We start from the raw sequence: 12,389 nt of genomic DNA on the forward strand, positions 1-12,389 counted from the left end.
TTCTCTCACTATTTACCAAAAGTTATAAATGCCACGAGCATGTGACAGTTACAAATGTGTACACATAGTAAATGTACCTGAAAGACAGGTGTGGTAATTCCTGAAGGTTCTTATTGGATTTCAGTTACTTAAAAACATAGAAAAAGGTGCTAAGTGAATTCTTTTGTGCATGAATGTATTTTACTTATGTCCCATGAATACAGCAGAGCATAATAATTTATACTTCAAGACCAAGACACCTAATAAGTACAGACAATATTGAAAGAAACCTTCCATGTTACACAAGTGTCAAAAACATAAGCTTTATGCTAATACCCATCAAAGTGAGTTACACCCTAAGGAAGAGAAGGGGAGTGTTATGATGGGCAATTCCTTGCATTAACGTTTGGCCACCCACTTTTATTTTGTAGTACAATTCTAGGTATATTGTAAGCAGATAAATAAAACTACCTCAAAATTTCACTCACTTCTTTGGAATGAGCTATAAGACTCTGAGATACACCTGGGCCTCCACCAAAGAGAAAAGGGTTTTGCTTACTTGTTCTTGGAATGCCTGGGGCCAGCTGGTGAAAAGACCCTACCTATCTGGGCAATCCCCAAAAATGTGAATGAGAATTAACTTCCCACACGACTGGTATTTTTCAGGGCTGACTCCTTTAAAAGTATGGATATACAAAATAGAAATGTTGGTGTAGGAGGGTTCATTTTTCTTTTCCAAGATTCCAAGCAAAACAACTTCATAAGCTTAACAAGGTTGTTTAATTTCACCTTCACTTCATCAGAAGCCATCCCTGATTGTAAGTGCTCCCAATTTTAAAGAACTCAAGTGCTGGAAATGTAACACCTCCATCATCTCTCAGCAGTTTTTACTGTTAAAATTCCTTCCTGATGTCTATCTGAGGATCTGCTTCCATGAAAACTCAATCTTTTAAAGTCCAGCCATAATAGTAGACGCCAAAGCTTGTTTCTTGACCTGCCCTTCCCAAAACTGTAATAAGAGGTTTGGATGAATTTTGAAAGTATGTTTATTAAGTGTGTTGTGGACACAATGTTGAGAGAGAACACAGTTTCCAGATGACAGACTTAAGCTGATTTTAAGATTGACTTAAAAGCCAAAAGGTCATGACCGCCGAGTTTGGGCCAATGTAGCAAGCTGAAATTAACAGGGCTATATGTAAGGTTGTTCGTTTGGATCAGACAAGATCTGCTGGCATAAATACAGATCAAAGAGGGAGCAAATGGACGAAAACACAATATAACAAAACCAAAACCAAACCTTTGTTGGGAGTTTTCACTGCAGATAAAAACCACGCTAGAAATGTGGAGTGGTTAGGAATGTTACTTTTCCAATCTATTCTTGTGGAGTCCTTGAATGCAGAATCTAGTGACTTTGACCAAAATGTTGGGGAGGTCTTACAACAACCAAGAAAAAGAAGAAGAAAATAGAGAGAGAAACAAAAAAGTCAAAGAAAATTCTGAAAAAAAGCGACCACTTTGGCATAAAGAACAATAGCTTATGTATATAGAAATTAAACTTGTGTTATGGAAAAACATCTCAAATGTTTTGGGTATAAGAATGTAATTGAATGGCATTGAAGTAAAGAAGTAGATACAGTCTTTTTCATCAACTTAACATTTGTAAATAATCTTTTGCTTTGTCATCCCTTGTGATCCGTGCCAAAGAAACGTTGCTTATTTTGGAGAAAAACAGAATCTGAATATGAAGCAGATCTGTGGGGTTTTTTGTTTGTTTGTTTTTGCATTTTTCCTACCTTTTGCTCTTGTCCCAGATCCACAAAACATTCAACTACAAGAATAAAGAATGATAAAGGAATAAAGAAATGTGCGTTTCAGACATAGAAAACAAACTTATGGTTACCAAAGGGGAAAGGAGGGGAGGGAGGGATAAATTAGTAGTTGGGATTAACAGATACACACCATTATATATAAAACAGATAAACAACAAAGACCTACTATATAGCACAGGGAACTATATTCAGTATTTTGTAATAACCTATAATGGAAAAGAATCTGAAAAAGAATATACATATATTCAGTTATATATATATATATATATATAAATTTATATATACATTCATATATATATGAATCATTTTGCTGAACACCTGAAACTAACACAACATTGTAAATCAACTATACTTCAGTTTTTAAAAATCAATAAAAAAGAAGCAATTGCAGAAATTAAAAAAAAAAAGAAATGTGAGTCGAGAGACTATTAAGAAAGTTGTCATGTCCAAGGACATGAAGGGAGTCCATTTCCTGGATCCTTAGCCCAATTCTCTCTCATTTTATTTCCTTGTCAATACCTCACCTTTCATTAAGGCTATCCAAGGAGACCCATGAAAGCTTGGGAAAAAAAATCAGTACTGAAGACGAACTGACAACACAACAGGCAACAGAGGAGTAACTCTTAAGAAGGAAGTTTCCAGTGAGTAAGCGGATACAGGTTTCTGCTAATGAGGTGTTTACATAGAAAGAGGTTGCATATTTTCTAGTGATTCTTGATTTTGGTTTTGAAAGCCCTGAAGAGTTAATTCTATGCCAGGGCCTTATCTTTGCTCTGCCCCAGTCCCTGCAAGACGTAAAGCTGTGAAGCCACTTAGAACCAGCACATAAACTGCTTCTAAATGATCAGAAATCTCTGGAGTTTTCCGCTTCAGCTCACTGGATGCCTTTAAGCAACAGAGATTTAAAAGTCCTGAGATTATAGGACCATAAAAATACACATTTAACATGTGGTCACATGCAAGGTTTAAGACTGGGAGTGAACCACAGAGGGAATGCTTTATACAAGCACCAGAATACAAGTTCAATTAATGACACAGCAGCTCTAAGAGGAACACGAGGAAAACGCCTAAACCAGGGTCTCTTCTGAGCCCTGGGTGTGTGTTCTGGACCTGCAAGGCTGTATGGTTGTTACCCATGCTCTTTTCCATAAGTTCCTTCTGGGGCCTTCTTCAGTCACATAAAATCCAGCTAGTAAAACAGGTTTCCGTGGGAGGGTGACTTGGGAGTGCCCAAATTTCCTTCTTTTTTTGCTGAACAATTAAGCAACAAAAACAGTCTGGGAAAATAGAAGATGTTTCAGAGCTGGCCATGCATTCTGCGCATGCCAAGGAGAGGGACTTTTGGAGCTTTTTGACTCCTCATCCTGTATTTACTTGTTAGCTAAGTAGAATTAATTTATTTGGTCTTAGAGAGTGTGGGCTTTCTTTTCATCCATGAAGTCTCTCTTCTCTCTCCTTACCCAAAAGAATGGCAAGCTTATCTCAGATGGTTGAAGGTAGCTTGGGGATATCCTGTTATTGGGTTAGAATAAATGATCTTAGTTTAATTAGCAAATTATTCAGTGAATTCAAAATGGAAAGATGTTTTAGTGCTCACTGAGGTCCAGGCCTCGTGTAGGACATGGATGCCTGGTGAACAAGATATTCAAAGGTAGAGACACATGAAGAGACATCATGGTCAGCCTGGAAAATGGACATGGGGTTAATGTGAGGGGGGCCATTAAGAGGACTGCGCTCTTATCCACATGCGGGGGCTTTGCAAAGATTTCTTGCTGAAATATAAACTGAGGCCCAGGGAGGGGGAGGTAGTTCATCAAGTAACAAGGAGAAGGAAGTGCTTTCTAGGAAGAGGGACAGCACAGGTGAAGTCCTGACTATGGATGAGCGCTCAGGGTGTACAAAGGAATGAAAGAATATTTACTATTGCTGGTGTTTTTAAGAGTTTGGGATTTCACCCAAAGAGCAAGAGATGGAGGTGTTCTCCCTACCTGGGTGGTGGTGGGACCTCTGCTTCCCCTGATGTCAGCAATCAGCATGCATCCCCATCGTATCCCGATGGGCTGCGTGGACCCATTACGCCTCTATCAACCGTGCATTATCTAGACCTTTTCAAGTGTCTGTTCTGTTTCCTTACACTGTACCCATTTGGGGATTAATACATTGTTGGATAAAATAATTAAACTTAGCTCCAAGTAAAAAATGAAAGAGGGCTCATTTGTTCTGTTATGTTAGGATTGGGGGAATAATTTGGTGTCTACCTTATCTTTCCTTCTAAGCTAGTCTGAGAGAGTTGCCTCAAAGGAAATCTACAAAAATATTTGTAGATTAAGACATACTAAAGGGCAGAGAAAAACATCCAGCAATTCATGTTCCTTGACCTCTCAGAAGCCCATTATTGAGGCCCCCAGGTTATAAAGGGTCATTTTCCTTCTCAACACATTTCCCTTCAGGGGTAAATGTTTGGTAATGTGCTCATTGAACATTAATGCCTCAAACAAGCACAAACACCCGTTCTGACACAAGGAAGAAGTTAAGATTGTGGAATCTTAAGCATCAGCAGACAGGGGTGCATTCTGGAGAGGGGAGAAGAGAGACCCTCCTCCGATCACACGGCCCAAATGGAAGGAGCAGTGGACATTGGAGGGAGCAGATCAAGATTCACCCCGGACCTTGTGAATTATGTGCTGTGTGACTCTGAGTTTTCTGGGGATTAAGTTGAATCAAAATAAATAATGCATGTAATGTGATCTCACTGTCGAGCAGGTAATGGGCACTCAGTAAGTATGGGCTGTTGTTATGAGCTATGGAGTATGAGCCATGTGTTGAAGGACATTCAGTAGCAAAATTGCAACCACCTTGGGTTGCTGTGGGGGCTTGGGGCTGTAAGTTGCACCAGAAATGTCATGGGGGCAAGAAGTAAGTCCATTTTCCACTTGTCCCAAAGGTCAGATGGCACGACACAGAACACAGGAACCAGGACAGCAAGCTACCCCTCCTGTTACTGACCTAAATCCACATTGACTTAGGGCAGCCCTGACCTGACTACTGCAGAAAGTTCCAGTGTGAAGCCAGCTAAGCAGCAGCCCTTCAGCTTGTTGCTTTCATGGGACTTGTTTCTTTCTAGGTGTTCCATAGATTCCCAGAACATTTATGAATTGAAAAGGCTGTACAGACGCAAGGTATTACTATTACCATGTATCAACTGGGGAAGTGGTCCCTATAGACGGGACATATTGGGCACAACCCAAGCTCCTCCCTCCCTTCTCCTTCCCATTTTGAAGAGCATATTTATGTTTACTGCCTGTTACTGGATCTGGAGCCCAGTCGTCTCCAAGTTCTCCTACCTGTTCTTTGCCAATATCCAAAATTTTATTAAGGCTATCCCAGGAGACCCAAGCAGTTGTGGGAAGAAAATGCAATTCAGAAGTCAAAATGGGGGATGATAGAAAATCAGGATCTGTTACAGAAATTTAAATTAAATGCACCACAGAGGAGGGGGCCGAATCATGGAGCACTAAAGTGAGGTCCACATGCATTTGATAATGATGATGCTGTCCAGTGGCTGATTACACGTCCGTGGCCCTCATGTTTTTCATGGAGTCTTTGTGATGCTCCCTCAATTCACACTCCCTGTATTCACTTTTAGTCTTTTATCCTTGTAGTTGAATATTTTGAGTATATGGAACAAGAGTAAAAATCTGAGAAGGCATCACCAGAATGGTCAAAATGAAAAAGATGAAGATTCTGACTATTGGCAAGGATGTGGAATGCTGCTGGTAGGAGTCTAAACTGACACAACTCCTCGGAAAAATGCTTGGTTAAGTACTCATTAACTCTGAACATAAATCACCCCAGGGCTCAGTAAGTCTACTCTTAGGTACGTACGTAACAGAAATGCATAAAATAGTCAGCAAAAGACATGTAGCAGAATGCTCAAATACCCTCAAACTGAAATTACCCAAATGTCCATCAGCAATACAGTGGATAAATTGTGGCATGTTCATAAAATGGGGTGCTCTACAGCAGCGGTCCCCAACCTTTTCTGGCACCAGGGACCGGTTTCATGGAAGACAAATTTTCCACGGATGGGGTGGTGGGGAGTGTGGGGATGGCTCAGGCGGTAATGCGAGCGATGGGGGAGATGGTTCAGGTGGTAAAGTGAGCGACGCGGAGCGATGGGGAGCGGCAGATGAAGCTTCGCTCGCTTGCCCACCGCTTACCTCCTGCTGTGCGGCCTGGTTCCTAACAGGCCGCAGACGGGTACCAGTCCACGGCCCGGGGGTTGGGGACCCCTGCTCTACATTATTGAGAGTGACCTAATCTTAAATTACACCCATCAATTATAGGTAAATCTTATAAACGTTGAACAAAAGAAGCCAGATACAAAAAAGAAAACACTGTATGATTTTACTTATATGAAGTATTAAAAACAGGCACCACTAATCTGTGCTGTTTAGGAGCCAGGATGGACTTCCCTGGTGGTACAGTGGTTAAGAATCCTCCTGCCAATGCAGGGGACACGGGTTTGATGCCTGGTCGGGGAAGATCCCACACGCTGCAGAGCAACTAAGCCCGTGCGCCACAACTACTGACCCTGCTCTCTAGAGTCCACGAGCCACAACTACTGAACCCGTGTGCCGCAACTACTGAAGCCTGCATGCCTAGAGCCCATGCTCTGCAACAAGAGAAGCCACCACAATGTGAAGCCCGTGCACCGCAACGAAGACTAGTCCCCACTCACCGCAACTAGAGAAAGCCCGCATGCAGCAACGAAGACCCAATGCAGCCAAAAAAAAAAAAAGAAGAGGTGAGGATGGTGGTTACCCTTGGAAGATTAGGAACCAGAAGAAAGCATGACCGGGGGCTTCTTGGGTGTGGGTCATGTTCTGTTTCTTTGTCTGGGTGTTGGTTACAAAGGTGTGTTCAGTTTGTGAAAATTCATTGAACTGTATGCTGAAGCAAATTTTTAGTATATTATATTTCAATATAACTTTTTAAAATGTTGGCAAGGTTCAGTTCATTATTTCTACCACCTTCACTTTGACCACCCTAGACACCACTAGCAATTTTTGTGTAATGAAGCTGACCAGCTGAGTCAACCAGCTACAGACAATTCCTGCACTCCTGAAATTTATACAACATTTTAAACAGAATAGAGCATTTTCACATCATTATTTCAAGATGGTAGAGTCAATGTCTTCATCTAAAAGCTAAGGCTATAGAGGGCTTTTGTTAGTTTTAAAATGCTAATGTAATCCAAACGAGCTATAGGTGGATTTCATAAAGTAGCAAAAACTCTAAATTCACAATTTAGAGTGACACTGCAAGAAAAGGATATCTACAAAGCAAAAATATATTTTTCAAATAATTTTAAACCCTAAATTTATGTGAATCTCTTAATAAAGAACAAAGAAAATTAACAAAATAAATTCTTAAAAAGCTGAGGCTAGAAATATCACCCTTATAGGACTATTGCAAATAGTAACCAAGGTCTTGCATATAGCAACAGTTCCTGGCACTGGTGGGCATTCAGAGCAGTGGCAATCCTGAACCCCTGTTTGGACTTGGAATCAGGGAAAGGAGGAAAAATGAACAATCACTAAGCAAGCGTTATGTGCCAAGCATTGGTCATAAATTCGTAAGCTGCTATGTAAGTCATCTTACTTAATCCCCCATCAACCCTGTGGGGTTAAAAATAGCTTCCCCCATTGTCCAGTTAAGGTAAATGAGGCTCAGAGAGCCAGGTAAGCAACATCACAGAGCCATAGGAGATACCCTGATATTTGAAGCCAGGCTTGCTTACTTCCAAAGCTCATTTCCCAAGAGCCCGCCACCTCCCAATTAGTTAGAAAACTAACCAAGTTGTACTTTAATTTCTCTAAACATAGTGGTTTCCTTCTGAGGTAGGAATCATCCACTCAGCTGGTTTCCAGAGTACCATTTTCCCTGTTGAGTTGACTTAGCGGTAAAATAGTTTGTGAATGAAGTGGGCAGAGTGATCCGGAGAACAGCAGGGAAGTCTCAAAGGACCTTGTGATTTGGGGCTCTCACTGTGGGAGTTGTTATGCTTCTCAGTAACTGCATATTGAATAAATAACTCCAATTTCCATGGAGTGGGATGTCAGGATCCTCCGACTTTTAATACGTATTGACTTATTTTATCTGGTTTATCAGTTTAACAACTAAAACACACTTTCCTCGTAGTCAAGTTTCCCAGGAGTATACCAGAAAAAATGGTAGATGCAAATTTGTTAATATCCACTTTCACCTCTGCTGAAAGGAAAATAATAAAAAGTCCAGGTACGGGCCAAAAATAACTTTCACTGAAATAGGTCCAGAAGCTCAGCTCTGGTCCTTGCAACCAAGATATGATGTGGTCTGCTTTCTCTGCAAATTAGAACTTTGCCAACGTGTGTTGGCCTGATGCCTCTGACAGCTACACAGAGAAAGGCATGGGGAGAAGACATGGCAGAGGAACTCATATCTGTGGTTCCAAGCATCATTCTAGACACCTGAAACTTAGATGTCATTACTCTTAACTTAGAAAGAGAAAATTGAGGTCATAGAGGTCAAGAAACATGCTTACTGCCAAAGAAATATTAAATGACAGAATTAAAATGTAGGTCTATCTCATGGATTGGCAAAATTTTTTTGTAAAGGGCCAGATAGTAAACATTTCAGCTTTGTGGGCCATACACTCTTTGTCACAACTACTCAACTCTTTTGCTGTAGTGGGAGGGCAGTCACTGACAGTATATGAGGAAGTAATTGTTCCTGTATGCCAATAAAACTTTATTTATGGATGTTGAAATTTATATCTCTTAAAATTCTCGTGTACCTCCAACTAGTATACTTTCTTGAAATTTTTTCAACTATTTAAAAATGTAGGGACTTCCTTGGTGGCACAGTGGTTAAGAATTCGCCTGACAATGCAGGGGACACAGGTTTGATCCCTGGTCTGGGAAGATCCCACATGCCACAGAGCAACTAAGCCCGTGAGCCACAACTACTGAGTCTGTGGTCTAGAGCCCATGCTCTGCAACAAGAGAAGCCACTGCAATGAGAAGCCCACACACCACAACAAAGAGTAGCCCCTGCTCTCTACAACTAGAGAAAGCCTGCATGCAGCAATGAAGACCCAATGCAGCCAAAAATAAATAAATAAATAAATAAATAAAATGAAAAATGCAGTAGCTTTAAAAAAAATAAAAAAATAAGAATGTAAAATCATTTTTGGCTTGCAGGTGTGCGCAAGCAGGTGTGCACAAACAGTTGTGGAGCCAGATTTGGCCCACAGGCCATAGTTAACTGACCACTGTTATTTTCTGATTCCAAAGCTCAAGGCAGGCTGTTTTGACTTAGAAGATTGCTTTATCTAAAGTTCCTTGGACCTACTGTGGAGCGCAGGGAACTCTGCTCAATTATGTGGCAGCTGGGATGGGAGGGGAGTTTGGAGGAGAATGGATACATGTATACACATACAGCTGAGTCCCTTTGCTGTGCACCTGAAACTATCACAACATTGTTAATCAGCTATACTCCAATATAAAATAAAAAGTTAAAAAAAATAAAAATAGAATTCGTTGGGATCAGAACCTCCCTACCAAGCAAGACTTGGCTTTATGCTCAACATGCTTTGACTTTTGAGAGGAGACCTTTGGCACACAGTGGAGGGATGGTGAGTGTGTGTGTGTGTCTGTGTATCTGTGTGTGTGAAAGAGAGACAGAGACAGAGAGACAGAGAGTGAGAGACAGAGAGAGGGAGAGGTAGGAGGCACAAAGAGCAGACAGCAAAAAACATTAAATCATTTTTTTCTCTTATATCAACTGACAGATGTTGATACTTCATTTTCAAAATCTAGGGTGTCTTGCTACCTGTTTTCTAAAATGGGAGAGAATTAAAGTCATGTCAGCATGAAGACTGATTGTATTGAAATGAATAGGGAGAACTGTTCAGTCTCTGGTGACTGGAATTCAATGGATGTCTCACTTGAAATTTGTGAATGTTAACATTGGGTCATGAGTGGTCATGGGGGCTTTGCAGATGTTGTCTACGGAGGCTTGTGGATAGTACCTGCTGAGGTCCTCCATGTTATCCACTGCTTCATTAGGTTCTGGTGATGTCCGTTCATGAATCCAGGAGGCATAGCTGTGTTCATGGCTAAACCAGGAGGAATCTTGCACAGGTTCACCCATGACAGGTAGGTGCATTGGAGGACTGGGCATGAAGACAAGAGAGAAATAATCGGCATCATGAAATGTTAAACTGGAAGGAATCCTTGGGCAAACCCAACTTGGGAGATAACGGACATCCAGATGTTAGCTAGTTCGTGCTGGAGGCAAGGCTGACATCTGCACAGATACTGATTTTTTTCTCTATCTAGAATTGAGGGCTGTTTAAGATGGTCAAAAGGCTGTAAGCCTGGTTTCTCCATAGAGAATTCAAAAATAACAATATCAAGTCATGAAATAAGTGAAGGAAGCCTCAAAGGGTTCTAATTTCCCCCATTATGACTATTTCTGATACTTTATAAAATGACAAAAATCAAATTCAAAGGATGAACTTTTTGTTTCTACTTTATAGTGCTTTAAGCAAGTAGATGATTTGCCCAGCCCTTCCCAAAAGCCCCTAGATTCACTTTTGGTGACATTGCTAGGCAACTCCCACGATATCTTGTGGGTCTGTGGAAACCATGTGTAAGCCTCCAGCATATCATGTAGATCACAGAAGTCCTATCACATGAAAATGTTCTGTTCCAAAAGTTCCTTGGAACTTCACATGCATTTTTCTTATAGAACAACGTTCCAAGGGATGGTTATCTCCCCAGGCCATCAGAAAAGCCTACTGGATTCCCCTTGTGGCTGAACTGGAATGAAAGTGCTCAGAGGCTGCTGAGGCCCAGACTTCCAACCCTTGGTGAGGCAGCTTGACGGATTGGGAAACTGGTAGGGACTCGGCCATATCCTGTCCTCCTCCTTTTGGGAGAACTTGGCAGCCGTTGAGTGGTGAGAGGGAGGAGGGCCTGTGGGAGTGGGGGCTGAGAGGGGGGAAGCTAAGGTCTCCTTTGGAAACAGCGGAGGAAGGCTCCATGTTAAAGGGGAAAGGAGGAGACAGGAAACCTCCATTAAATTGTTTATAAGTTGAATTGTTTCTAAGGCCGGAACTGACAACTGTGTTTTTACAAAGTAAAAAAGGATGCCGTGAGTTACACAGCCTTCATTCAGGCATATCCAATGTTTAAGAAGATCAGAGTACAGTTTTCTTTGGACAGGTGGTTTTCGAAAAATTGAGTGTTGGGACAGTGTATAAATCTTTCTAATCTGAAGATTATTGGAGGTTATTGCTGAGGCCATTTGAACAGGATTGTGATATCCACGGACTGTGGAATGGTTCAAATTGCTGCCTAAGCAAACAATTATTTGTTTTTGCTTCTCCAGTTAGACAAGGGAACATGTTTTGCATTCTATCAGCGGGGCTTTTATTGTTTTTCATGTTCGGACAAATGTTCTTTGAGAGGCGGGGTCTTGTTTGAGGAAATGTCAAGCTGTCCAACTTAGATTTATTGGTGATTGTGGCAGGTGCCAAATGTTTCAAGAAGTTGGTGTATGTATTTATTTTCCTCTCCCTTGCAAGATTTTTCTGGAACTAGGATATGTTCCCTGCAGGAAGAAAGCAAATGTATTACACTTAAACCAGTGTACAACAGAAAAACCTAAAGAAGGCTGGATGGATAGATGGAGGGATGGATTTACATCATCTGAAAGGCATTTACATCATCTGAAAGGCATTTTATGCCCCAAGTTCCAAAGCGAGGAAAGGCAGCTGAACAAGAAATGGTCATTTCAGGCACAGGCTTGTGGTATATGGTGTCTGGGTGGGCTAAAGAGGCATGATTTATGGGGGTATCTTAAGTCTGGCTGGTTCTAAAGTATTTGCCCTCCAATGTCCAGAAATTCCCATCTTTGGCATAGTCCTCAGAGAACCACTGACTTAGCCCAACTTTCCCACTACGTACCCCAACAAGAAGGTCAAATTTAATGTGAACCTTTTGGCGGGGAATGTTTTGGAGGCTTATGTTTTATCTTTAAAATTGCTAGGAATTTTCATCCTTTCCATAACATACTCGTGTTTTATTTAACTTAAAACTGTCACCCACCCTCAAATCTTTGAGTAACACTGATGTTCCAGGAAGATGGGCCACGTTTATCCCACAGCCCTGAACACTCCCAGGAATACTGTCTTGTCTCCTCTGGGGCAGGAAGATCTTGTTTTGAGAAACAAAGATTTCAATCATTATCCAATTGGTGGTCCAGCCATTGTCCTTTGAAATGTACAAATCCTCCCTTGGAACAATAATGTGTGAGTTCATTTTTACATGAGGAGGAGGTGATTTGTCCCAGGAGTTCATTGCCATTTTGGAAAACAGTACTCTGGCCTCTGAGGGATTGGAAACTAGAAAATCTTTGGTGATGAAAAAAGGGGAGGCTTGAAAATATGTAGTATTATTTTATTTTATTTTTTCTTTATTTATTTTTTTGGCCAGCCACGTGGCATGTGGGATCTTAGTTCCCCAACCAGGG

The 12,389-nt window shown here is 41.2% G+C and overlaps 1 protein-coding gene across 3 annotated transcripts in view; it reads left to right on the forward strand.

Moving 5' to 3' along the window:
* LOC309644496 (adenosine 5'-monophosphoramidase HINT2-like) overlaps positions 1-12,389 on the forward strand; it is a 137,769-nt gene that overhangs the window by 22,090 nt on the left and 103,290 nt on the right. For all 3 annotated transcript variants that reach the window (XM_082428241.1, XM_082428243.1, XM_082428242.1), the window contains exon 1: positions 1-10,814. This exon is cut by the window's left edge and continues 22,090 nt beyond it. The gene's annotated coding sequence lies outside the window, so the exon portion shown is untranslated. The remainder of the gene's footprint in view (positions 10,815-12,389) is intronic.

The sequence above is a fragment of the Balaenoptera physalus genome, assembly GCF_965194825.1.
Source record: "Balaenoptera physalus genome assembly, chromosome: 16".
Lineage (NCBI taxonomy): Eukaryota > Metazoa > Chordata > Mammalia > Artiodactyla > Balaenopteridae > Balaenoptera > Balaenoptera physalus.